Genomic DNA, 27,255 nt, shown 5'->3' with positions numbered 1-27,255 from the left:
CACACCAACAAAGAGAGAAAGAAAGAGTGAGGTTTCACAGACAAGGTATAAGAAAATAGTCTGTGAGGAAAATAGAGAGTGAGCGATATTGTAGTGAGGTGGGAATATCAAAAGAGGGTTATTTCTTTTGAGTGTTGTAGTGGTCTTTGGAGTATTTATCTCCGACCTACAAAGTGTAAAATTCCTTACTATAGTGATATCAGTTGCTCCTCTCGGGGTCGTGGTTTTTTCCCTTATTCAGAAGGGTTTTCCACGTAAAAATCTTGGTGTCATTGTTACTCTTTTATTCTTGTTAATTACCGTATCTCGGTGCTACATTATTATTCCGCTTTATTACCGTGAATATTATTTTGGTAAGGGGTTTATTCCCAACAACTGGTATCAGAGCACAGGTTCTGCTCGTTCACTGAAATACTATTCACTGTCGGTAGTACTATACTTGGTGAAAAATAAAAATGTCCGGAGTAAAGTACGAGGTAGCAAAATTCAACGGAGATAACGGTTTCTCAACATGGCAAAGAAGGATGAGAGATCTGCTCATCCAACAAGGATTACACAAGGTTCTAGATGTTGATTCCAAAAAGCCTGATACCATGAAAGCTGAGGATTGGGCTGACTTGGATGAAAGAGCTGCTAGTGCAATTAGGTTGCACTTATCAGATGATGTGGTAAATAACATCATTGATGAAGACACTGCACGTGGAATTTGGACAAGGTTGGAAAGCCTATACATGTCCAAAACGCTGACAAATAAATTGTACCTGAAGAAGCAGTTATACGCCCTACACATGAGTGAAGGTACGAATTTTTTGTCACATTTAAATGTGTTTAACGGACTAATCACACAGCTTGCCAACCTCGGAGTGAAAATCGAGGAAGAAGATAAAGCCATCTTGCTATTGAACTCGTTGCCATCTTCGTACGATAATTTGGCAACAACCATCCTGCACGGTAAGACTACTATTGAGTTGAAAGATGTCACATCGGCTCTTCTACTCAATGAGAAGATGAGAAAGAAGCCTGAAAATCAAGGACAGGCTCTCATCACAGAAGGTAGAGGCAGGAGTTATCAAAGGAGTTCGAACAACTATGGTAGATCCGGAGCTCGTGGGAAGTCAAAGAACCGATCCAAATCAAGAGTCAGAAATTGCTACAACTGTAATCAACCAGGTCACTTCAAAAGAGATTGCCCAAATCCAAGGAAGGGCAAAGGTGAAACCAGTGGCCAGAAGAATGACGACAACACAGCCGCCATGGTGCAAAATAATGATAATGTTGTCCTCTTTATAAATGAGGAAGAGGAATGCATGCACCTGTCAGGTCCAGAGTCGGAATGGGTGGTTGACACAGCGGCATCTCACCATGCCACACCGGTAAGAGATCTTTTTTGCAGATATGTAGCAGGTGATTTCGGCACAGTGAAAATGGGTAACACAAGTTACTCAAAGATTGCGGGGATTGGTGACATTTGTATCAAGACAAATGTCGGATGCACATTGGTTCTAAAGGATGTGCGGCATGTACCTGATTTGCGGATGAACTTGATCTCGGGAATTGCTTTAGACCGAGATGGATACGAGAGTTATTTTGCAAATCAAAAGTGGAGACTCACTAAGGGATCATTGGTGATTGCAAAGGGAGTTGCTCGTGGCACGTTGTACAGGACAAATGCAGAAATATGCCAAGGTGAATTGAACGCGGCACAAGATGAGATTTCTGTAGATTTATGGCACAAAAGAATGGGTCATATGAGCGAGAAGGGATTGCAGATTCTTGCCAAGAAATCACTCATTTCTTATGCCAAAGGTACAACTGTAAAACCTTGTGACTACTGTTTATTTGGTAAGCAGCATAGAGTCTCATTTCAGACATCGTCTGAAAGAAAATTGAATATACTTGATTTAGTATATTCTGATGTTTGCGGCCCAATGGAAATTGAATCAATGGGCGGTAACAAATATTTTGTTACTTTTATTGATGATGCTTCACGAAAATTATGGGTTTATATTTTGAAAACCAAAGATCAGGTGTTTCAAGTTTTCCAGAAGTTTCATGCTCTAGTAGAAAGGGAGACGGGTCGAAAGCTAAAGCGTCTCCGAAGTGACAATGGAGGTGAGTACACTTCAAGGGAATTTGAAGAGTATTGTTCAAGTCATGGGATCAGACATGAAAAGACAGTTCCTGGAACCCCACAGCACAATGGCGTAGCCGAGAGGATGAACCGCACCATTGTGGAGAAGGTGAGAAGCATGCTCAGAATGGCTAAACTGCCTAAGTCATTCTGGGGTGAAGCAGTTCAGACAGCCTGTTACCTGATCAATAGGAGTCCATCAGTTCCGTTGGCGTTTGAAATCCCAGAGAGAGTTTGGACCAACAAGGAGGTGTCCTACTCGCATCTGAAGGTGTTCGGTTGCAGAGCTTTTGCACATGTACCAAAAGAGCAGAGAACAAAGCTGGATGATAAATCTGTTCCCTGCATATTTATCGGATATGGAGATGAAGAGTTCGGGTACAGACTGTGGGATCCTGTAAAGAAGAAGGTCATCAGAAGCAGAGATGTAGTCTTCCGAGAAAGTGAAGTTGGAACTGCTGCTGATATGTCAGAAAAGGCGAAGAATGGTATAATTCCTAACTTTGTTACTATTCCTTCTACTTCTAACAATCCCACAAGTGCAGAAAGTACGACCGACGAGGTTGCCGAGCAGGGGGAGCAACCTGGTGAGGTTATTGAGCAGGGGGAGCAACTTGATGAAGGTGTCGAGGAAGTGGAGCACCCCACTCAGGGAGAAGAACAACCTCAACCTCTGAGGAGATCAGAGAGGCCAAGGGTAGAGTCATGCAGGTACCCTTCCACAGAGTATGTCCTCATCAGTGATGAGGGGGAGCCAGAAAGTCTTAAGGAGGTGTTGTCCCATCCAGAAAAGAACCAGTGGATGAAAGCTATGCAAGAAGAGATGGAATCTCTACAGAAAAATGGCACATACAAGCTGGTTGAACTTCCAAAGGGTAAAAGACCACTCAAATGCAAATGGGTCTTTAAACTCAAGAAAGATGGAAATGGCAAGCTGGTCAGATACAAAGCTCGATTGGTGGTTAAAGGCTTCGAACAAAAGAAAGGTATTGATTTTGACGAAATTTTCTCACCTGTTGTCAAAATGACTTCTATTCGAACAATTTTGAGCTTAGCAGCTAGCCTAGATCTTGAAGTGGAGCAGTTGGATGTGAAAACTGCATTTCTTCATGGAGATTTGGAAGAGGAGATTTATATGGAGCAGCCAGAAGGATTTGAAGTAGCTGGAAAGAAACACATGGTGTGCAAATTGAATAAGAGTCTTTATGGATTGAAGCAGGCACCAAGGCAGTGGTACATGAAGTTTGACTCATTCATGAAAAGTCAAACATACCTAAAGACCTATTCTGATCCATGTGTATACTTCAAAAGATTTTCTGAGAATAACTTTATTATATTGTTGTTGTATGTGGATGACATGTTAATTGTAGGAAAAGACAAGGGGTTGATAGCAAAGTTGAAAGGAGATCTGTCCAAGTCATTTGATATGAAGGACTTGGGCCCAGCACAACAAATTCTAGGGATGAAGATAGTTCGAGAGAGAACAAGTAGAAAGTTGTGGCTATCTCAGGAGAAGTACATTGAACGTGTACTAGAACGCTTCAACATGAAGAATGCTAAGCCAGTCAGCACACCTCTTGCTGGTCATCTAAAGTTGAGTAAGAAGATGTGTCCTACAACAGTGGAGGAGAAAGGGAACATGGCTAAAGTTCCTTATTCTTCAGCAGTCGGAAGCTTGATGTATGCAATGGTATGTACTAGACCTGATATTGCTCACGCAGTTGGTGTTGTCAGCAGGTTTCTTGAAAATCCTGGAAAGGAACATTGGGAAGCAGTCAAGTGGATACTCAGGTACCTGAGAGGTACCACGGGAGATTGTTTGTGCTTTGGAGGATCTGATCCAATCTTGAAGGGCTATACAGATGCTGATATGGCAGGTGACATTGACAACAGAAAATCTACTACTGGATATTTATTTACATTTTCAGGGGGAGCTATATCATGGCAGTCTAAGTTGCAGAAGTGCGTTGCACTTTCAACAACTGAAGCAGAGTACATTGCCGCTACAGAAACTGGCAAGGAGATGATATGGCTCAAGCGATTCCTTCAAGAGCTTGGATTGCATCAGAAGGAGTATGTCGTCTATTGTGACAGTCAAAGTGCAATAGACCTTAGCAAGAACTCTATGTACCATGCAAGGACCAAACACATTGATGTGAGATATCATTGGATTCGAGAAATGGTAGATGATGAATCTCTAAAAGTCTTGAAGATTTCTACAAATGAGAATCCCGCAGATATGCTGACCAAGGTGGTACCAAGGAACAAGTTCGAGCTATGCAAAGAACTTGTCGGCATGCACTCAAACTAGAAGACAGTGCTACCTCCTCTGGATGAATGAGACTGGAGGGGGAGATTGATGATGTCCATCTCATTGAAGAAGTATTAGGCATGTGCCTAATAAGAGTTTTCTTTGGTTTGGTAGCCAACCTTGTTGACTTGGTTTGGTTGGTAGCCAACCTTGTTGAATTTCTTTGGTTTGGTAGCCAACTTTGTTGAATTGTGAAAAGTGTGTGTAAATTGTCAAATATTGTAGGCTTTAGAGGGTGAAGCTTTGGCTATAAAAGGAGAGCTTCAACTCTCATTTCTTCACACCAACAAAGAGAGAAAGAAAGAGTGAGGTTTCACAGACAAGGTATAAGAAAATAGTCTGTGAGGAAAATAGAGAGTGAGCGATATTGTAGTGAGGTGGGAATATCAAAAGAGGGTTATTTCTTTTGAGTGTTGTAGTGGTCTTTGGAGTATTTATCTCCGACCTACAAAGTGTAAAATTCCTTACTATAGTGATATCAGTTGCTCCTCTCGGGGTCGTGGTTTTTTCCCTTATTCAGAAGGGTTTTCCACGTAAAAATCTTGGTGTCATTGTTACTCTTTTATTCTTGTTAATTACCGTATCTCGGTGCTACATTATTATTCCGCTTTATTACCGTGAATATTATTTTGGTAAGGGGTTTATTCCCAACAACTGGTATCAGAGCACAGGTTCTGCTCGTTCACTGAAATACTATTCACTGTCGGTAGTACTATACTTGGTGAAAAATAAAAATGTCCGGAGTAAAGTACGAGGTAGCAAAATTCAATGGAGATAACGGTTTCTCAACATGGCAAAGAAGGATGAGAGATCTGCTCATCCAACAAGGATTACACAAGGTTCTAGATGTTGATTCCAAAAAGCCTGATACCATGAAAGCTGAGGATTGGGCTGACTTGGATGAAAGAGCTGCTAGTGCAATCAGGTTGCACTTATCAGATGATGTGGTAAATAACATCATTGATGAAGACACTGCACGTGGAATTTGGACAAGGTTGGAAAGCCTATACATGTCCAAAACGCTGACAAATAAATTGTACCTGAAGAAGCAGTTATACGCCCTACACATGAGTGAAGGTACGAATTTTTTGTCACATTTAAATGTGTTTAACGGACTAATCACACAGCTTGCCAACCTCGGAGTGAAAATCGAGGAAGAAGATAAAGCCATCTTGCTATTGAACTCGTTGTCAAAAAACGACTACAAAGGGTTACTCCAGACGCTTTAAACATCACTCCCTCCGTCCCTCGAGCCGATCTGAGCTTCTCTCTAAATTCAAACCATTAAATTACTATTTTTGATTTGGACTCACTCCTTAGACTATTGAGCCTTATGCTCAACCTGTTCTCTATCTCTCAAATGCGGCTGTGGGGTATTATTTGAGAATATATTTGTTTCTCCTTGGTTGTACTCCAAAGAGGTTTATAATGATCGTGGGTACTGTTTGATTCAAAAGATATGGGAATCTTTTTGAATAAATTAATAAAAAAATAAAGAGGTAAATCTTAGCTGAATATAATAACCTCCAGAACAAAAGATATACAAGGTGACTACAAAGGGTGATACTTCTTGACCCTATCAAGATGAATCACCAAACGATAATGATCTCAATTGTTTATGTGAACAAGTGTTAAAAGGAGTGTTCTGAGTTGGGAGAATGTCCAGAGAGAGCCCTTACAAGGTTGTTTTCTCGCTATATATATAAGAGACAAAACCCTTCTAAGTCCTAAAAGACAAGTTGTAGGGAATATTCGAGAGAATATTCCTAATGCTCCCTAATGGACCTACACTATTGCAAAAATTGTACGGCCTCTTGTTCGCTCGCTCGTCGTCTCCTATGGGATGTTGAGCTACGAGGATCTCGTCGCTTGTCGTACTCATCAACGGTCTTGGTCGTCCAAATTTGGACCGATACAGTTAGTCCCTCCGCTTGTCGTGGTCGCAACTTGGTGCGTCCTCGATGAGCTGACACCACTCGCTCTTATGGAGAAATTTGGTCTCACGAAGTGTCACGACTTGGCCAATAATGGGCGGTCAGCATGCTCAACAAGACACCGGATAGTGTATTTTACCGGGAAATGACGTCATCTCCACGTGCGTCATCATTATGCGTGTTTTCGAGATAGGGGTTGATGGCTTGTCGCTTCAATTTCGGTGCCGCTCTGCAACCTTCCGTTTCGATCCTGGCGCCACCCAATCCTATATTTTTTCAAAAACTCTTGGCCATTTCATTTCCGGTTAGCCTTTCTCATCCCTCCCGAGTTCGTTCTAACAACCTTCTGCTTCTTCTTCTCCCATTCTTTGCTCATAACCTTCTCTACTGTTCTAACACCTTTTTCATCAAAAGGAATGCCACGAACACATCGATCTCGTGAGGGGGTTTTTGAGGCCGCCCCGTTGTCTGTAGTGCCCCTTTCCGGCGGTGAGGATATGATGGTGGGAGAGGGGGATTGTTTTCCCATGGTGGAGGAGTTGTTGTCGAGGCACCCCATGTCTCGAAGCGACTTCCTCAAGGATCCTCCTCCTACTCCTACCCCTGTGCTCTCTGAAACAGAACAAGTTCATATTGACGCTCTCCGTACAAAGTATAGCATCCCCGCTCATGTTGACATGGTCCTAGCGGGAATGGATTTTGTGGAAGTCTATAGACCTGGGTACTGCGCTTTTTACGAGTACCCTTTCGCGATAGGTCATTCTTTCCCTTTCCTTCCATTAGTGGAGGAGTTCTGTAGATCCTACCAAGGTTTCCCGGCACAACTCTCACCATACACGCTTAAGATACTCCTCATGTTGACAAAGTATGCGAAGTTGGCGGGATGTGAGGTTACTATCCACCACATCTTGCACCTATTCTCGCCCAGCTTCCACAGGGGCACTATGGTGCATTTGAGACATCGTGGAACAAAGGGGTTGGTGGTTGGAACCGACGACTGAGCAAGTCGCAAGTTTTGGCATAAGTACTTCTTTGTCAAAACTGAACACATTGTTTCTGATCCCGCCAGGTTCCCGGAGCGATGGAACGAGACTCGAAAGTGTCGCCACATATTTCACTCTTTCTTTTATTCTTCATTTATCATAGGATTTGTTTGTTTCTTATTTGTAGCTATGAGACGTCCACCCCACCCTGTTGCAGGTATAAGGGATTGGGTAGCCCGTCTGTTGCCCCATGCAGTGGAGACCCGAGATTGGCCCGCCTTCGTAAAATGTTACGGCCCGAGAGTTTCATCTGGTAAACATTTTCCCCATTATCATTTCCTCGGTTATACATCGTCATCTATTGATACGACTCTTCATAAAGACAGGTCGAGGAGCTTCCAGGCGGAAGGCACCAGTCCCTGCATTCCAACAGGCTGTCGCTGCTACAGGAATGCAGTTTACTTTGACTGAATCTGTTCGAGGGGGGTTGTTCTCAACCCATTCAAATGGAAGGTCCCTCTCGGGATATGGTTGTGAGAGAGGAGGCTTCTTCCGTACCAACCCCTCACCTCTTGGACGAATTCTCTAACGGGGACGAGTTGTTACTGAGAAAAAGGAGGAGAATGGAGCTTGGGAAGGATGTGGTCGTAGACGCCGGTAGAAGTAGGGCGTCACAAACGGCACGTGTACCCACATTTATGGCCGACGCCATCTTAGCGGGAAGGTCTCCCCAAACGGAAGGGATTTACCCAGGGGCCGGCTCCGTGCGCTCCGCTGAGGGTGGCACATCATCCAACATTGGAGGAGGCCGGCATGTCGAAGGCGAAGGCTCGGGTTCAGATGTCGACCCGGAGGACGTTCGCGAGTTTGTAGGTTGCCATACTTACGTGGAGGTCAGAGTAGAAGGGTCTGATCGTCACATAGTTGTCCCGGGGGACTACAACCTGTTGTCGAACTGCGATCAAGTGGCATCTGTTTTAGCTCCTCTATATGTTGCCCCTGAGAGCGAGGTACTTAGAGGGATGAGCGACATGGAGTTGTCTTAGAATGTCGCCGACATGGCCTTGTGGGTAGGTGTCTTTCTTTTCCTTTTTGTCGTTGGGCTTGCGTTGTTATGTCGACTTGTCTTTTTGTCTTAACTTCTTTCTTTTTGTGCTAGACCCTTATCATGGAGACCAAGCGCGAGCACCGGGAAAGAAAGAGGATGGCCATCTACGGGAAGATGTCTTCCAAATATCAACAGTATCGGGCTAAGCATCGTGCAATGGCTGACATTCATAATCAGGACCCTAATTTTCAATTGTTCCGCGAGGGACTCAAACAGAGTGAGGACCAACTGGCGCGCAAGGTCGAGGAGCTGAGGGAGCGAGATGATGAGCTTATGAAGGTTGTTGCCCGCAACAGTGAACTTGAGGCCTCCCTTAAGGTGAAGGAGGATGAACTTGAGTTAAGCAGGGGGTGATGGCCGAGAATGCCGACTTGCAAGCAAAGGTGGCCAGTTTGACCATTGAATTAGGTACAAAGGCGGTGGAGATTGAGGGGCTTAAGGGCAAACTGAGTGTCGGTGCTGATAAGATGGCAACTACTACTTCTGGAATGGTGGCCTTGGAGAATACCCTCCGTGTTTGTAGGTCGGAGCTGACCGAGGAGAAGGAGGCATCTAAGCTTAAGGTAGCGGGGCTTGAGGGGTGTGCTAAGGAGTTGGAGGCGGAGCTATCTGTGTTGAATGTGCAAGTGGCCTCGCTAAGAACGGAGGATGTGAGTCAACACTCACAACCTTCTAAGTCTTGTGCCTCGGCTGATCCGGTCGTGCCTCGTCACTTATATGAGTTGTGGGTCATGCCAAGGCCCGGCTTGACGTATAAAAGGTTTTTAATGCTGGGGGGAGGGCATTTGAATCATAACTTCAGGGTGTGCATACCGAAGCTCGTGCAGCTCATGAGGCATGTGGGTACGATCCTCTTACACCTGACAGGGATGACATCAACTCTGATGATGCGAACTGTCTTACTTTTGACTCTTGGTATGAAGATGCGTATCCAACCGGGGATGATGTGTAACTTTTTGTTTGTACTTACTTTTTGATTTGGGAGTTTTGTAAGGGCATCCTTGAGCCCATTGTAAAGATAGGTGTAAGTAACATTTTGAGGTAATGTAGAATTTGTTTTGTCGATTCGGTGATGATCTTTGTAATATCTATGGTATCCAGGGTACTTGTCAAACTATTAAGCCGATTTTGCTTTGGGTAAAGTCGATCCCTTTTTCTTTTGGCAATGGCTTTAGCCTCTGGGATGCTACTTTTGAACGGTCGTCAAAGTGGGATCCTGTCGTAGATCGAGTGAAGTCGAACTTACATTTTTGTCGATGGCCTTGGCCATTGGGATGTTACTTTCGAACTGGCGTTGAATTAGGATCCCGTCATAGTTCAAATGAGGCCGAACTCATATTTTTGTCGATGGCCTTGGCCATTGGGATGTTAATTCGAACTGGCGTCAAAGTAGGATCCCATCGTAGTTCGAATGAGATCGAACTCATATTTTCGTCGATGGCCTTGGCCATTGGGATGTTACCTTCGAACTATCGTCAAAGTAGTATCCCGCTGTAGTTCGAATGAGGTCGAACTTATATTTTCGTCGATGGCCTTGACCATTGGGATGTTACTTTCTAACTAGCATTGAAGTAGGATACTGTCATAGTTCGAATGAGGTCAAACGCATATTTTCGTCGATGGCCTTGGACATTGGGATGTTACCTTCGAACTGTCATCGAAGTAGGATCTCGTCGTAGTTTGAATGAGGTCGAACCCATATTTTCATCGATGGCCTTGGCCATTAGGATGTTACTTTTGAACTGGCATCAAAGTAGGATCCCGTCGTAGTTCGAATGAGGCCGAACTCATATTATTACTTTCAAACTGGTGTCGAAGTAGAATCCCGTCGTAGTTCGAATAAGGTCGAACTCATATTTTCGTCGATGGCCTTGGCCATTGGGATGTTACCTTCTAACTATCGTCGAAGTAGGATCCCGTTGTAGTTCGAATATTTTCATCGATGGCCTTGGCCATTGGGATGTTACCTTCGAACTGACGTCGAAGTAGGATCCCTTCGTAGTTTGAATGAGATCGAACTCATATTTTCGTCGATGTCCTTGGACATTTGGATGTTAGCTTTGAACTATCATCGAAGTAGGATCCCGGCATAGTTCGAATAAGGTCGAACTCATATTTTCGTCGATGGCCGTGGCCATTGGGATGTTAACTTTGAACTGTCATCGAAGTAGGATCCCGTCGTAGTTCGGGTGAAATTGAACTCATATTTTCGTCCAAGGCCTTGGCCATTTGGATATTACCTTCGAACTATCGTCGATGTAGGATCCCGTTGTAGTTCGGGTGAAATAGAACTCATATTTTCGTCGATGGCCGTGGTCATTGGGATGATACCTTCGAACTGTCGTCGAAGTAGGATCCCGTCGTAGTTCGGGTGACATCAAACTCATATTTTCGTTGATGGCCTTGTCCATTGGGATGTTTTGTTCATACATCGGAGATTTGATTATATTCTTGTAGGAAATACATGTTGACTTTGTACATATAATGGAGATTTGATTATCTATATCCAGTCTAGTGGAAATATTTGAGATACCTTCTCCTACCCTATAAAGTAAGGGAGACTGACACTATGCTTTATAGAAAGCGAAATAGTGATAAGGAGTTGCAGAAAAGTCCCCGAAAAAAGGAAGCGACTTTTCCCGGAAGAGCAGAGGGGACAATCTTTGGCCCAGGTAAAATAAAACCTGGCCTCCCCTTCCACCCAAGTGGACTATTCTCTCCTTATGGAATCTAAGAAAAGATGTTTTTCTTTTTCCTTTTTTTTTCCTTTTTTTTGAACCATTTTCCTTGCACTGCTTTGTTCTGGTTTTACAGAAAGAAAAATTTGTCAGTTTTAAAAATGGCAGTCGGTTTGTAGCCTTGAGTCTTGGGCAGCTTGGCTTCTGCTCGATCAGCTTGAGTCGGTCTCAAAAGACTTTTGTTCTGCACCAACTCTAATTGTTTCACACCCAATACCAGTTGTATTTGCGGCTCAATCAGCCTTATCCCAACTGGAGATCTTTGCTTAGGTGACCTTTTTCGATATCTTAAATGACTTCCTGCTTTTTGAGCAATTTGTCTGTTAGAGAGAATCACAAGTTATCTTTGCTTGCTCCAAGTAGACTGACAAGAGTTTTTTTGGGGGAGCCTTTGCATGAATCCTCAAGGCATGTTGAAATTAACCACTGAGCGTGCTGGCCAAATTTACTTTGTGCAACTGAAAAGCTGGTAGCAGATTTTCAAATCTTTTCTTACTTGTTTTGACAAGGACTGACTCAGAGTGAAGGACAGAATGATGCAAAGAAACAAGTATTAACAAGAAATTACCCTGTGTTAGAAGGACAGAAGGAAGAAATTTTTTTTCTTTTTTTTTTCAATAACTAGCCTTAATGATCATGACATGCATTTTGGACTTAACTGCCAATCTATCAAACTGACCAAATCTTCCCTTTTACCATTCTTATGACTTTGAAGTCGGGCTTGTTCGTGACAATCTTTTGCATTAACTTCACGACTCACTTTCGACTAGTGGTGCCTCGAGGGATTTTTACCAACAAGCCTCTCTCATTTATTCATCTCTACTTACCGTCGCCTTTCTGTGCCTGTGAGGGTTTTCACTAGCAAGACTCTCTCATTTTTTTCTTTCTCTTTTTTTTTCTATGAGAAACTTGACAATGTTCTATGTCGTGTGACCATCGTTTCTCATTGCATGCTTCTCCTAGCATTCTCGAAGGCATATCGGGAGGTCTTTATTTGGAAGGTTTTTGGATAGGGTTGGAAAGAAGGGTCGGTATGAAGGCTCAAAGTAGACTCAATATGAGGGGTTGTAGACTTACAACTCTAGGAATCGAATCTTTCAAAAGTGAAATAAAATCTCTGCCCCAGTTTCTGATACTGGGAATTTTTGGATTTTTCTACTTTTTTTCTTTTTCTTCTAAATTCTTATTTGGTTGGACCGAACCGTGAGGCTGCCTATGTATCCTTTTTTTAAAGGAATCAGGTCTAACGTAGTTCAAACATCTGACCTAACTATTTTTCCATATTTCTTTCTTTATTTTTCTTTGTCTTTTTTTCTTTTTTTATCTTTTTGTTTTCAGAACAAGTTGCCCCAGCTTTTATTTTCTGAGGGCATGGACCTTTGATTGTTCTTTTCTTCTTCTTCCTTTTACCTGAACTTTCTAAGAATTGCCTCAGTTTGTACTTTTGGGACATGGACCTTTCTTTTTCTTTTTCTTTTTTTTTCATTTTTGTTATTTTTTTCCTTTTTTGACTCTAAACTTGATTCTAAAAGAGGGTGGTCAAAGAAAATAATACAGGCTCAAAAAGAGTAACAAAGGGTATAAAGTGTTTGGGTAGCAGAAAAAGGGCCTCCCAACCTCGAGAACGCCAAACATAGTATATTTTCGCGATCACAACATTGATGAACATGTCTGTCTTTTTGGCGTGTCGTGTTCACAAGACACTCTCCATCCCTTAATGTCAAACTTTCCAACAAACTTCAATTGATTAAACATCCTCAAGCCTGATCTTCACAATGATTTGAAGGTGAATTTTACTCGACCTTAGCTCCCCAGTATTTCAACTCTTTATTCATCATCAAAAATGTCTTGTTATCAGTTATCCAATTCAAGCTTAAATCAATTTTCTAAGATCTGGCCAAAAATTCCGCATGCATGTCATATCACTAGAACTAGCGGAAAAAAAAAACTAAACACAGAATGACATGAAAGATAAACTATATTTTATTGAATAAGGATGGAAGGGTTTGACAACAACATAAACAACCTAAGATCCGAGTTACAACCCTAAAATAACCCGGATAATGATAATAGCAACAAAACAAACAGACATGACTCATACAAACAGAATAGAAGGATAGAAGGGTTTGACTCAATAAAACAAATAAAATCTAGATCACAACCCTGAAATAACCCTGATAATAAAAAAACATCAAAACAAGCTATCAAGATTCCTTCCTAGTAAGGAGGGAATGACTTTTCAATTGCTAAGCTTGACATTTAGCCACAAATTTGCTCATCAGAATAATCATGGCCTTCTCCAATTTCAGTCGGCAAGTTCCTGAGTGGATTCTCATTCTCCATGTCACCGGACATTATCCCCACAAAGTGTGCATCATCATATGTAGGTAAAGGATTCTGCGTGATATTTTGGATGTCATTATCTTGGATCACAATCAACTTTTCTTGGATCATCCTTTCTGTTTCTCTTTTCAAATCCCGGCAGCTTTCAACATTGTGTCCTTGGGCATTGGAATGGTATTCACACCTTTTAGAAGGGTCAAATCTTCTTGTACGTGGGTCCACATGATTTGGAGGAATGGGTGCAATCATGTCATAATGCTTTAATTTCTCAAACAAGCTTGCATAAGACTCTTCTATTGGATTAAAATTATCTTTTAACCTTTGTTCCCCTTTATACCTCTGGCTTGGATGTTGGTTATAGGGCACCTGAAAATTTTGTGGAGGCTGGTGGAGATTTTGTGATGTTAGTGCTCGCCTTCTTAGATGATTTGGTGGTTGGACAACATATTGAGGTGGAGCAACAGAGTATTGTGAGTTCTGAAGTGGATAGTAGTGCTCAGGAGCATCATCGGAAAACAGACGAGGCTGGTCATACCTTCGAGATGCTCTCCTAGGACCTCTTCTCAACCTTGATGTCATCATGATTTATTTGTCCTTCTCATTTGTGTCACTAAAATTATCAGATTCAATCTGGACAGCCTGAGTTGCAGCTTTGAGAACTGTTTGACTTATAATTTTGTCTATCTTAAGACCATTCTCTACCATTTCTCCCATTTTGATTCCTTCCGAGAAGGATTTGCCCACTGCGGACATCATGTTTTGAAAACAATCTGGCTCTTCGGTGTAAAGGAAGACAGTGATTAGCTCATGGTCATCCATGGGTGGCTTAACTCTAGCCGCTTTCTCTCTCCATTTAATGGCATATTCCCTGAAACTTTCGGTTGGTTTCTTCTTCAGGTTTGAAAGGGAATTGCGGTCTGGGCCGATGTCAATGTTGCATTGGAACTGTTTGACAAAGTTGTGTCATGTCATCCTAGATATACCAGCGAGATGTGTCTTGATCCATAAACCATTCGGAGGCTACACCCGTAAGACTTTCCCCAAAATAAGCTATTAGCAATTCTTCATTTCTTTTCGAACCTCTTAGCTGATTGCAATACCTTTTTCAGGTGGGTTATAGGGTCTCCTTGTCCATCATACTTTTCAAATTTGGGAGTCTTAAAACCAGGAGGCAAGTGGACATCGGGGAACATACATAGATCCTTGAAGGCAATACTCTTCTGACTTGCCAACCCTTGCATGTTTTTCAACTGTTGTTCTAAGCTTTTCACTCTTTGGGTCATTTCTTCCTGTGCCATCTTTCGGGCAGGCTTCTCAATCTTTGCAGGAAGATCAAATAGATACGAATGGTACTCAGGAGAGTGGGATTATTCTTGCTGGGTAGCAAATTGTGACTCGTGACAAGGCTGTCCTTGGCCATTGGCCCATGCTTGACACATTTCAGTTATTTTCTGTTTCAGTATTCTATTTTCCTCAACCACAGTAGACTCTTGCTGAACCCTCTGACCCTGAGTCTCTTGAGCACTTGTAACAGTTTCGATGTCAGTTATTATTTTTTCTTGGATCTTGTGATGTCCGCTTACCACAAACTGACCACCTCAAACTTTATTCACAATTCAAAACAAAAGACACATTAGAATGGACTCAGTCAGTCCTTATTATTATCATCATTTTTTTTCTTTTTTCATTTTTTTTAGTTGATCGAACTTGATGTGAGTTGCCTACGTATCATGTGGGAACATGAATCAGATCTTGCGTAGTTCGGGAAGATCAGGAATAAAGAAAATCAACTAACTATTTTTTTTCGAAAGAAAGACTTATAAAGAATGAATTTTTTTTTATAAAGAATTTTTGAAAGAAAGACTTTTGAAGAAGAAGGAAAAATATTTCTTGATTTTTGATTTCAGTTTTGTTTGATATTTTTTTTGAAATTTTTGAAAGAAAGACTTCTAAAGAAGAAAAAAAATATTTTCCATTTTTTTTAGTTTCAAACTTTTTTTGTTTGGGGGGGGGGGAGGATTTCGAAAGAAAAACTTCTAAAGAAGAAAGGAAATATTTTTGAATTTTTGGACTTTTATTTTGACTTTATAAAAGAAATACTTCTAAAGAAAAAAAAATTGAATCTTGAATTTTCTTTTCAATTTTCGAAAGAAGAATGAAAATATTTTTGGATTTTGAGAAGAAATTAAAAGAAAATATTTTTGTATTTTTTTTAAATTTGGGTCTAAAGGAAAGACTTTTCCAAAGAAGGAAATAAAGGAAAATATTTTTGAATTTTTTTGAAAATTGTGGTCTAAGGAAATACTTTTCTAAGGAAGGAAGTAAAGGAAAATATTTTTGTATTTTTTTAAAATTGTGGGCCAGAACCGATGAGGTTTGCCTACGTATCTCACATCCGATGAGAATCAGACCCCGTAGTTCGGTAGTTTTGACATAATTGAAAAATATGATGTTGACTCACTTTCATTCATTTTTTTTTTGAAATATATTTTCTTTTTCTCTTTTTTTTTTAAAAAAAATAATTGGCAGAGTTTCGAGACATTTTCAAATACCGGAGTTTTCAGAACCGGGTGAATTCCCTATCCTACCTCACTCTTGATTTTTCTGTTGTTTTTCTTTCCTTAGCCAGTCAACATGCATGCCGAAATAAATAAATGTACAAATAGCACGTAAGATGTATCAGGATGGTCTTTCATTTCGGGTACACCTGTCCTAGACGTACCCAACCCCTGTGTTGAGCCCCCAAGGTCAAATACACGTGAGGCAAACAAACGTTCCTACTAGGGATCCGGCATGAGGCTATGTTATTCTAGGTTTAAACCTGGGGTTGGGTTCAAGACCTGGCTTACTCGAGCGGACAACTCGAGCCGAGGTGAGGGCAACGTACCGGGAGTACGAAAGTCTACCTGGCCTTGTTGATGACCCAGCCTCGTTCTATTTGGTATGACTTCTAATAGAAAAGTGGGTCACGCGAACGTGTGCACCATTTTTTAGAAGACTCAGGTGGAAGGCGTAAGAAGACGGTTTAACACAATTCAAATATCAAAGCGGTAAATAAGCAGCAGTTAGCACATTAGGTCCACAAATACAGTAATATGAACAATAAATAAAGCCAAGTAAAAATCACAAAACAAGATCGAATTCTTGAACCATGAACCAGAAGTTCTGGGTTCTTGCCAGCAGAGTCGTCAGAGCTGTTACACCTCCTTTTTTACCATCCGAAAGGGAATATAAGGAAGTTTTTCCAATTAAAGTGACAATAATCAAAACGGGATTAATTATTAGATTCAGAGTCGCCACTTGGGATAATTTATGGTGCCTCAAGTCACCGATTTAAAATCCCGAATCGAGGAAGTTGACTCTTATTTATGGTCTGCGAACATAGAAATCCGGGTAAGGAATTCTGTTAACCCGGGAGAAGGTGTTGGGCATTCCCGAGTTTCGTGATTTTAGCATGATTGCTTTAATCATACTTGGCTTAATTAAATTGTTTAATTATGTACTTTAGAACCTATGTGCATTTTACCCTTACCGCTCTAAATTAAGAAATCAACCTGAAAAAAGTCACGCGTACGTGTACTCATTTCGTTTGGCGCATCAAAAATCATGTCACGCGTACGTGTCCACAATTAATCACGCTTTATTATTATTAAGATTGTTGTGTCCAAAGTTGCGCGAACGCATACCTTGGTTTTAATTTTGAAAATCGTGACTACGTCACGCAAACGTGTACATAATCACGATAATAAATTCAAAACGCGCATGAAGCACTCTAACGGTGTTCATTATTCTTCCTAAAATTTAAGATTATTGCGATGCCAAATTTACGAACAAAATATTATTGGGGAGCAAATAGGCTAGCTAACATGATCTATTACTTGGCAAGATTCCTTATGGCTCAATGCCTACCTTATGGCCCATTCTTATTCCTTGCCAAGAAAGAAACAATTCCATTTTTTCCATCTACCCGATTAAAAGCATTTATTCAAGATCCCAAGACTATATGCATCACAATCGAAATAAAAACTAATTAAAATAATTTAAATGAAAACTAAGACATATTACTCAAACAACATAAAATCACAAATCAACCAACACGCGCACTAAGCTATCATAACACAATGAAATGAGAATAAAAATTGAGAAATGGACCTTTTATTGATGAACAAAGCTTAAAATTTGCAAGTCAATCGACTAAACAAAGCAACAATCCTTGGACCGCAACACCAAAATTGCGAATCGGAATCTCGAATCGGCACCGAAAAACTCGAGACAACCTTCGCTCAATCAAACATTCAGACAGTACATAAACTGGCACTTCATATCCATAACAAAACCAAAAATTCGCGACTTTCTATCCCTTCGAAATTTGTTTCTAGGCCATGAAGAGCCAAACAATCGAAGAAGTCTAAGTCTCAATTTGATTAGCGACAATTGAAATTCGAACCTAAAAAAAAGCTGATGACTCTTACGTGAAATCAACCGATCAAATTGTGGGGAAAATCAAAAAGCACCTTTCTACGTAACACTTTCTCTGTTTCAACATATGGAACCACGTGATTATGTAATGGAGCAAGTATGGAATTGCCAACAATTCAGCAAAACTCCAATTTTATGTCAGCAAAAACAAGTCAGCTAAAAACGATAAGGTTCAGCTGCTGTTTTTTGTTTTTCTATAGGTCTAGGTATATCAAAATTTAAGGTAGGGTTTCTATAAAGGGATATTTTATATGGAAGTGGGAAGGGATGATGGTCATTGGATTAGAAGAAAATATATGGCAATGATTAAATTTTGCACTTAAGTGGGCTAATGGGTTGGGAAGAATGAGCTAAGAGTAATTAGGTTGGACCATGTCTTTTGGGTTTGAACTTAGGCTAAAAAGACCAAATAATACAATGTATCAATAAAAATAAAAATATCACTCTAAATTAAAATAAACTAATATAAAACTAATATAAAACTAAATACTAGGAGTGAAACTAATTTTTTTTTTGTATTTTCAAATTTTATAATACTATAAATATAAATATACTAATTGACTTTAACCTAAACATGAAAAATATTTTTTGTAATTTTTTTATTTTATCGTGATAAAAATAAAGTAAAAGAGTCAACACTATTTAGAATAGCGATACTAAACCAAAATTAAATATTTACGCTAAAATGTGTAAAATCTTGGGGATGGTAAAAAATTACATGTCTACAATCGGATCCGCGATGAGTAAAGTTATAACCAAAGCATCATAGTGAGGGAAAGACAAATTGTTGGTATCCGACTTATCGAAGATGATACTATCTTCGAGGTCGTCATACTGTTCGTGGGTGACTGTCTGTTTGAGTTTGTGTGTGGTGGTGAATTTCATATGGTTGATTACTGTATCATCGCCACCGCCAATGATCATTTGTATGGTACGAGCTGGTGACGGTGGTTTTGGATGTCCCTAAGGTTGATCGCATCCACGAGAGAAGTTAACCCATCCTCGATCGCTCAGCAGTTCTTTCAGGTGTCCCTGGTTTAGCATTCTTACCACTTCCTATCGTAGACCTATGCAGTCTTCGGTCTTGTGTCCCCTTTCCTGGTGGAATTCACACAGAACGTTCGATCTCCGGGTGCTCGGATCCGACTTCATCTTTTGCGGCCATTGCACCTTTGTGCCGAGATTTCCAGTGCATACACTATTTCTGTGGGAGAAACACAAAAGTTATGAGCAGATAACAGTGGAGGCATACCTCTTTCATTTCGGGGTGGTGCGGTGTGTCGAGGCATGACATCTGTATGTCGTAGAGGAGGTAGGTTGGATGTAGGGCTGGTGTCTTTCTCGATTGAAATGGGGTAGTTGGTCCCTTCAGCCGTTGTTGCGGCGATATCACCTTGTTTCGGTTTAGACCGATGTTAGCCGTTGGATCGGGCCGTTTAGGTCATCCTCGTCTGCCCTTACTTCGGCACAATAGGCATTATGAATTTCTTCCCACGTGGTGGGGGGTACTTCATGAGTCTACTTAGCATCTTTTTGGTTGCTTTTGACCCGTTTCTGTTTAACCCATTTTGGAAGGTTGCTACCGCCATCCCTTCTGACATGTTTGGTAGGCTCATTCTTACCCTGTTAAATCAGGCTAGAAAATCCCGAAGTACCTCACTTGTCGTCTGCCTAACGGCGAAGATGTCATTTCCCCTGGCCTCTGCCTTTTTCGCTCCCCGGTGACGAACTTATCTGTCATTTCTTTGAACGTTGATATCAATCGTGCTAGTAGTTGGGAATACCATGTCAGTGCTCCCCCTGTCAGAGTTTCGCCGAACTTTTTCAGCAGCACCGATGGCACCTATTCTTTCGATAGATCATTACCTTTTACTGCAGTAATGTAATGGATTAAGTGATCTTTCGGGTCTATGGTGCCATCATATATTTTCAAATATGGTGGCATTTTGAAGGTTTTCGGAATAGAGTGGGGAGTCGCCCCTTCACTGTATGGTTGTTTGACGAATCGGCCTATGTCACGTTTTGGTAGCAAATTCGGAGTGCCCGGTATTTTATCAATCCTTTTTTATGCTCCTTCATCTGATCGCGGAGTTATTTTGTTCTCATTTTCCATCTCTTCCATTTTCTTTAAGATGGCCGCAAATGCATCGTTACCTGCATCAATGACAATATGAGTGTTACATACTCGTGCAGTTTCTGGCTCATTGGCGATAGTTACGGTTTCTGTGGGTATTGTGCCTTCGATATCCCTTTGAACGGGTTTGTCGAGTATGTTGCTCAAGGTGTTTGTCAACCACTCTTCTAATAACCTTTTAATAGCTGGTGGTGCTTCTCCTATTGCGGATGTTGAGGTTTTCCTCTCGGGCGAGACAGTCACGCCCTCGTGCAGAGGGGTGAGATCTCTCCCTCAGGTGTCACGCCCCAAAATCCAAGGAGTGCGACCGACGCTCAACCGAGTAAACCCGATTGAGCAAGCGTGTTAGGTTTTATACTACCCAAATTCGTCTTTGAATAAAGAGGAAATGTACACCATTAATCAAATTCTATAAATATGTCATTAACAATTCCATTTCTTTTTCAATTAACAACTTCGTTCACAATTTTGAAGATATTACAAGTTTTATACATCATTGAGAAATATCAATATTTCTACTTTAATTCCAATACCCGACACTACCCACAACCTGTCTACGGAACCTTTAAATACAACTGAAGAGTAATATGAAAATACCGGCAACAAGACTCCAACTATACCTCAAATACAATGTACATGATAAACAGATGAAACAGGACCCCGAAATGAAGTGGGGCTCACCAAGTCAGCTGAAAGGATGATGTGGCACTAGCTGCGACCAACAGTGTCTGCTATAGAAACACCTACATCTATTTAAAGACATAGTGCCCCCGGCAAAAGGGACGTTAGTGCCATTGAATAGCACTAGTATGTATAACTATACACCATCTAGTTAGAAAGAACTTCCATACCAAACATAAGAAAATCACAAGTATAAGTCAAAAGCTTCAAACGATCACAACATTATCAAGGTAAAAAAATCATACAATATTCACATTTTGTTTCAATAGCCTTTAGTTTGGAGCATTTCATATTGTTCATCATTGTTCACAATACCACCGCTAGCTTGAGCGAAGTCCGATCTCGACCCGATCGGCTAGGTTGCCTCACTTGAGACATACACTTCAATCACAATCTCATTTTCCCTTTTTATCCGGGATTCAATATCAACACAATACCACCATGTGTGCGGCATGGCGTCCAATCTCCGCCCGATCTCATAGGCCACCTTACCAAGGTATTTTCCTTTTCCATCAATCATCTCAATTCAATCTTTCTTTCACATATGTCATTTCATAGGCACTTGGGGCCACATGTATCACGTCATATATTTGGCACTAGGCCACATTTCACATCATTCCCAATTTCAATGTTAGATTTGTAATTTAGGATAATATGTGCACACAAGAGCAAATAAAATTATAAGCATAGATGAGACTTCACATAGAGGACACAACATATGCAGCTTCAATCTTAATTTAAGGTCTAAGCATTTCAGTACATGATTCATATTCCTTGCACCCTTTCAAGTTATCAAGAATAGCACATTTATCATATTGAGATACATCTTGCACGCATATAAGGTCGCAACCCCAAATTCATGTGAAACAATAATCAACACAACAATTCAACTTTGATCTTACCATATTTACACAAACGCCAATGGAGCTCAATTTCTAAAAGACGAGGTTTTAGCCATACATACCTGAAATTTGCCCCTTAATGATACTACAATGATCCAATACACTTAAGCAACTTCAATCTACAATACAACATTCAATAGGGCCAATATTAGTAATAAATTCCATAACTTATGCCATTTAGGCATATTATCAAACACCTTGTAGGTATAGATCTTTACATCTCATAACTATAGTATTGGTTCATACAACTATCACCATTAACCAACAATTTATTCTACCATCATTCCTAACTAATTTATAACTTTCAACAACATATGCATGACCATCCATTCACACCCAACCAACAAATCTTATCACATAATCACCTTTCAATCTCCACAATAATTATGTATTTATATTGGGAACTTATGGCTTCCAATCACTACACCAAGAGTTCAAATACTTAATTCATACTCATATTTCCATAATATAACCATATATATAAGTCTAAGGGTATAGGATTTACCTTTTGGATGAAATCTTGCAAACCTTCTGAGTTCTTGAAGGAATTTCTTAAAGATCTATGTGTTTTATGAGTAGATTTCATCAATACTAGTGTAGGAATGATGGACTTTTACATAAAGTTAATGGAGATTACTTACCTTGAAGATGGAAGGGGTTGGAGGTCTTGAGAGAGTGGAGGAAGACCCTAAGAGTCGTCCAAAAGAAATGGGAGAAAATGAATCCCGAAATTGTTTTTATAAGCCCAGATTTCGGATGTTGCCTCGGATGCTTCACATCCCACTTCAATCCACTCAGAAGCTCGGATGCTGACCCGAATGCTATGGCAACACTTCAATGCCAGCTCCTCTTTTTAGATGCTGCCTCGGATGCTTCGCATTCGCGCAGTCCTCCGCCAGCCTTTGGTAATTTGGTCATAACTTCTTGTAGGAAAGTCCAAATGATGAAAGGTTTGAAGCGTTAGAAACTAGACTAAAAGGCCTTTCATTTGATAGGTTGTTCATCATCTATAACCTTATATATCTGTATATATACTCGTCCAAAGTATGGTCTTGTGCATACGCATTTGGAATTTAGTCTATCATGCAATTTTCCAACTTGGCTTAGACTTATACGCTTATTAACATATACAATTGATATCCATTATATCATGAATACTCATTTTCACACAAAATAAAATAATTAGCCTACTTTGGCACCACGAATCTTAAATTACTTAAAAAAAAATTCCGGGGCTTTACATTCTCCCCTGCTTAGGATCATTCGTCCCGGAATGATAATTGGAGTCAATCCGCAAATACTTAGTATAACTTATCTCCTTTCTCACATATCTTTAACTCCCAAATTTTGACTAACTCCTAAATATTTCAGAAATTTCGGCAGAGTTTCCCTTGTAATCGGGCCTATCCACCTGTTAGAGAATCCCAGAAATACATCCTATCAACATATACATAATCCAAAGATGTAACATAATATAAAATAATGTCAACCGTGGCCCCATAAGCAATGCATTTCTAGAGAAAAAAAACACTATTATCATCAACTAACCATGTGATACATAATTCATAGAAGGTAAGCTTTCAACATCTTCATAGGACACAAATACTTAATTACATAGTTATCCAAACAAGTGAGGGTACTTCTTCTTCATTTCTTCCTCGGCTTCCCAAGTGGCTTCCTCACTTTGCTGGTTTCGCCATAACACCTTCACGGAGGCAATTTCTTTATTTCTCAACTTTTGGACTTGCCTATCAAGGATGGCAACTGGAATTTCTTCGTACAATAATTCTTCATTAACCTTAATAGTCTTAACTGGCACAATAGTGGACGGATCTCCCACTACCTTCTTTAACATAGACACATGGAATACTAGGTGTACCAATGACATCTCGGATGGTAAATCGAGCTTGTATGCCACCTGACCGATCCTTTAAATGATTCTATATGGCCCCACATGCCTCGACCTCAATTTCCTTTTCTTTCCAAACCGCAAAATACCTTTTATGGAGGAAACTTTTAGGAATACCCAATCATATTCTTTGAACTCTAAATCTCTGCAACGAACGTCTGAATAAGACTTTTGGCGACTCTGAGCAGTTTTGAACCGCTCCTTAACGACCTTAACCTTCTCCATAGCGTGATGCATAAGGTCTGGCCCTATCAATTCAGCTTCTCTAACCTCGAACCACCTAATGGAAGATCTACATCTCTTACCATACAACGCCATAGGTGCCACCTGGATACTAAGATAGAAGTTGTTGTTGTAAGCAAATTCTATGAGTGGCAAATGGTCATCCCAATTACCTTTGAAATCAAGAACACAAGCACGCAACATATACTCAAGCGTCTGAATGGTCCTCTCTGCTTGCCCATTAGTTTGTGGATGGAAGGCTGTACTAAGATTTACTTAAGTACCCAAACCTTGCTGAAATTTCTTCCAAAAGTTTGTCACGAATTGAGCCCCTTGATCTGAAATGATTGAAACTGGAGTGCCATGTAACCTGACTATTTCTTTGATATACAGTTGAGCATATTGTCCCGTTGTGTCGGTAGATTTAACTGGCAAGAAGTGCGCTGATTTCGTGAGTCGGTCCACAATCACCCAAATTGAGTCAAACTTGCATAGAGTGCGAGGTAATCCTACCACAAAATCCATATTGATCATTTCCCATTTCCACATTGGAATTTCTATGCTTTGTAACAATCCTCCAGGCCTTTGATGTTCAGCCTTCACTTGTTGATAGTTCGGACATTTTGTCACAAAGTCCGCCACATCCCTTTTCATGTTATTCCACCAATAAACTTCTTTGAGATCATGATACATTTTTGTAGAACCTGGGTGTACGGAATACCTAGAAGTGTGAGCTTCTGCCAAAATCCTTTCCCAAAAACTATCAATATCTGGAACACATAGGCGCACTTGGCACCGTAGGGTATCATTATTAATGCCAAAAGAAAAAGTTGTGGTCTTGTATTTATGAATTCCCTCCTTCAGCTGTACCAATAATGGATCGTTGTATTGCTTCTCTTTCACTTCTGTTACAAGTGACGATTCAACCCTATTTTGCACAATTTCCCCACCTTCACTAGAGTTCACAAGACGAACTCCCAAACTAGCCAACTAGGGAACCTCTCTGGCCAATGACCTTTGATATGCCTCCAAGTGAGCCAGACTTCCCATAGATTTCCGGCTAAGAGCATTCGCCACAACATTGGCCTTTCCCGGGTGGTAGAGAATATCGATACCATAGTCCTTGAGTAACTCAAGCCATCCTCCCTGTCTCAGATTCAACTTCTTTTGTTTAAAAATATATTGAAGGCTCTTGTGGTTCATAAATACATCCACGTGGACCCCATACACATAATGTTGCAAAATCTTTATACAAAAATTACCGCCGCAAGTTCTAAGTCATGTGTCGAATAGTTCCTTTTATGATTCTTGGGTTGCCTTGAAGCATAAGTAATCACCTGGCCATGTTGCATCAATATTGGACCATCTATGTCACATTTCTCTTACATATGACCTCATAGTAATTGAGTTCTTCAATAATTTCCTTGATATGGTTACAATCTTTTGTGAATACTTGCAACTTGCTCTTCCAAATTCTCAACAAAAGACATTACTGGATGAGTTTTCTTATAGGACCTTTTATTTCAAAGAAATCATATCTTCTAGACTTCGCACACACCTTCACATCATCAACATGCACGACATTGCATCAAATGTAATGTAACATTGTGCTCAGACCTTTCCTAGACAATATTTTTCCTCCTTACGTGACTTATAGAATTTAAGAAACCACTCCACTTCCCTTGTGAACATTCTCATGATCTCTCTTTACTGTTAAACACTTCCCAAAACACATATAAACACCCTTCATACATATTCAATTCAGAAAGACCCACTGGCCTAAACAATATGCTGGTACCATCTTCTTTTTCTAACTGGAACATTCATTCCCATTCTATTTTGCTCATAGTGCATAATTGATAGCCTTATTTTGCCCCACACTTGTCTACCTCCCATGAACTTGCAATAACATTGTGCCTGGTTTAATGGGTTTATCATACCACAACTTCACCACCAATAGTCTCACTTTCCATTGTATGTAGACATGAACTGTCTCTAGATCCTTTAGTTAATATTCGGTGTCACCCAAGTTGGTTGCATTACGGTTAGTCCTTTTTAACTTTTATTAACACTTAATACTCTAAGCGAGTCTACCATTCTGATACAAGATATTTTATGATAACCATGACCATCTCAATTTATAGGTTTTCTCCCCATTTCTTCTCACCTCATTCTTCCTAGCTAGTGAATAGCCATGTATTCTTCCATATGTTATGTGCTCTTTTCCCTTAGTTATTTCATCCCGCTCACCTCTCAAATCTTGTTAGGATATCCGTGGAAAAGTGTGTTCATCCGCATATCACTTAACACTTCTTTGCTTGTAAGATTTTTTTAGGCTCTCCATCAAGCCCAAATACCCTCTTGGGTTATTATAGCATCACATTTATTTCTCTCACTCGTTCCACCTTTCTTAACGCCTTGGTACTTTGGTTAAATCACAAATCTATGATTAACCCATTCTAAAAACTCGCAACCTTCCACATTTGACCTATAGTACTTCCTTAGGTTCTATTGTTCCTGACTCTCTAACAAGTATAAAATCCTTTTTACAAATATACTCTTAGTTTCTAGGATCGTTGACCCTATCATTCATATTGCCCTATATGAAAATTTTACCTTCCTTAACCTTTCACCTTTTTGGTGTACTAGTGGTCTACCATTAGCATATCCTTTCAGATAATCACGTTATCTATTATCACTTTTCTAGACTATACATGTCTTCAACAAAATATTCAAACATCATAGCTACATGGTTGTACTCTTGTTTCGTTGTATTTAAGTGGCCTCACTATGGCCCTTCCTAACCCCCCCCCCGGGGCGAATGTCCTGGATTTCGACACAAGACTTGAATTTAGAAACTTTAGGGACATATGTCTCATATCTCTATCCCTCATATATATGTTCGACTATTAGGGAGATTTATGTCACTATGGTATTAACCTCATAAGTTCTCTGCTCTTATTCAGCCACATGAGCTTGGGATTCCAATTCCTCATGTCAATATCCTTTAGGAGTGTAATATCATTTTGTACACTTCTAGATTTTTATAAAATTCGTTGTACATGGGTCTTTCATCGTGGGTTCAATTGACTCTCCTTTCATAACTTCTTGTCTCCCGTGAGAGACCTACATGTTTGTCATTACTCTCCTAGTCATGCCTTACATATACCACATGCTTATATAACAAAATTTCTTTTACACCTTAGGATCATATACATACTTCCCACACTATCCACATGTGCCATATAAGCTCGCATCTCATTTATCAAGTCAATGTCTCCTTGGAGGTGGTAATCATTTTTAACACTTTTCTCGAGTAAAGTATGCTCCTGGTACTATGTACGTATCTCATATATTCGTACCATTCGTTCAACACGATT

This window comes from Nicotiana sylvestris, chromosome 11, assembly GCF_000393655.2.
Source record: "Nicotiana sylvestris chromosome 11, ASM39365v2, whole genome shotgun sequence".
NCBI lineage: Eukaryota > Viridiplantae > Streptophyta > Magnoliopsida > Solanales > Solanaceae > Nicotiana > Nicotiana sylvestris.
This window is presented reverse-complemented; position numbering follows the sequence as displayed.